The sequence below is a fragment of the Austrofundulus limnaeus genome, unplaced genomic scaffold, assembly GCF_001266775.1.
Source record: "Austrofundulus limnaeus strain Quisiro unplaced genomic scaffold, Austrofundulus_limnaeus-1.0 Scaffold33, whole genome shotgun sequence".
NCBI classification, from domain to species: Eukaryota; Metazoa; Chordata; class Actinopteri; order Cyprinodontiformes; family Rivulidae; genus Austrofundulus; species Austrofundulus limnaeus.
In genome coordinates this window covers 2,596,178-2,598,544 of record NW_013952435.1, presented here as the reverse complement: position 1 = coordinate 2,598,544, position 2,367 = coordinate 2,596,178, and positions in this window count along the sequence as shown.

Below are 2,367 nucleotides of genomic sequence, written 5' to 3'. Positions count from 1 at the left end.
TGTTCGTACGAACCCTTCATACGAACAAAAGTAAGAGAAATTTAGGATAAGAATACGAACGTTCTTGCATGAGGCCCAATGTGCCATCTGTCAGACAGACTATAAGTGTTGCTGTCAGTACTGCCTGATGTGTGCGAGGCAAGGCAGCATTCAAACCTAACTTGGTTYCATGTGTTTATGCAGGGGGAATCAGACAAATTCCAACAAATTATTGGTGGAAACTTGAGGAAGATTACCCATTTAACAAAGAGAAATCATTTAAAAAATCCTAAATAGTCTAAAACAGGGAAGGTTTAWTCTGATTTAATGTCACAGAATGAGCAGGAATAGTTGATTTAATCTGGTTTTAATTCAGTTCATTTAATTTTATTTATATTTCACCAATTCACAACAAGTCATCTAACGGCACTGTATTATTCAATGCCCATTAGTAAAAGTTTTCTATCAAAGGAAGTCAGCAGATTGTGTTGATTTGTGACTTTGTCACAATCTCCCATTCTTAGCAACACACTGGCAACAGTATAAAAGAAACACTTTGAACAGGAAGAAACCTCCAGCAGAACTAGGCTGAGGATGAGCAGCATCTGCCTTTACTGGCTGAGGTTTGAGAAGACAGGAAAGACACAGACAGTGGTGAACTGGCCCTTTGGCGTACCAATAAATAATAATATAATAGTAAGAATGAGCCCATTGGAGTGGTCTTCCTTGTAGTTCTGAAATCACAAATATGATTCATGTTGTCAGAGGAGTAAGTTGTAGCAGCTCTGTTGAATGCTAAGGAACATTATAAAGAAAAAAAGACAGAAATGATCTGGATTATCATCAAAAAGTTAAGATACGTATTAGGTTCCTTCAGATGAGTGGGTAAAGCATCAGAGGGCAACAAAGTGGCTGAGAACAGAGAGGATGCAAGGTTGGTAAGACATGATCAACATTTAACGTCATACCACCTAATTTGTCAACCGCATCAGAGGAGTCTTCAAATCTGGACAGCCTACGGCACGGCGCTGTGACATAAGTGGCTGATAAACTCGGCCTTCGGAGGACCCAGCCTCTGAATTTGGACTTAGTCCTGGTCTGATCATTCCTGTAGACTTGGTGATTCCTTACTTCAAATGTCCCATTCTGTGTGTGCTTATGGTGTTGGTAAACTAAGGCTGAGGTAACGGTTATTACAAACTGTGACAGTTTTGTTAAAAATAAATGTTTCTGTATCCAACATTAATCAGCTTTACTGAATAAATCACATCTTACTGGAACCGATTATTACTCAGGCTAAATATTGGCACAAACATCTAATTTAAAATGAAAAATAGATCTGAGTAGAAAGTCCAGGAATGTTATTTACTTGTAAAGTAATGAAAAAAACACAACATTATTTCAAAAGTGACTCCTAATAAATAGTCCATCACATATAAAATCTAACGTAAATGGTCAGAAAGTTAGAGAAGATGAAAAATATGACATTACCATGTCAGCCTCAGTGCTTCAGGTACAGAAACTCATGCAGGTCTTTYATTCTTTGTTGCTCTGACAGAACAAGGTTTTAGTTGACCTGAGTTTGCTGCAGCAGGTCTGCCAGGCCACTGTCCACCACAGAATACCTTCATTGACATGTGATGTGGTTAGTTTGACCTCAGGTTCCCTGACACTTTTGTAGCAAGTGTCAAGGGAGGAAAGAATATAATGATTTCCCTCCTTTAATTACACATTATTTGATCTCAATGTTAGGGGCACCAAGTCAGTTTACTGACTAAAGACAGGCTGATTAATTTATTCACCCTTTTATAATTAGAACTCAACCACTGAAGTGGAATTTGTTAATTACAGGTTTGGAATCTTACCGCTCATGATTGATTCGATCAGACTTGGTTGAAACTGTCAGAAAGAAGCTCCATTTGTTTATTGAGTCTTTTCTTAATGAGATCCTAAATATTAAAATCCAACTGAAACAGCCTTTATAGTATATACAGTATATCACTATAGAGTAGACCAGATCTGGTGTAGGTCTGACACTGTTGGCTGACATAGCAGGTGGTTTGTCAACCAGATGTGAGCCAGGCCTSGCAATGATGGTGTTTTTAAAATGGCATGCCACAATTGGTCAAGTTATGGTTTGGTTTATGTYGTGRTGACCCATGCAAGGACTACCTCTGGCAAACTTCATCCGGGCCATCAAAGTGCTGTCATTCTTTGCTGTATTTGGGCCGAGTGTTAGTGTATTGTGTGGTTCAGAGCTGGGCCAGACAAATTTTGCCATAAGATTTTAGACAGATTGTCAAAAGAAACAAACGTAAAATTTCCAACATCATCCTAAAAGTTATTCAGTGCACAAAATGTATAATTAGTGCTGGCACAAAATAAATT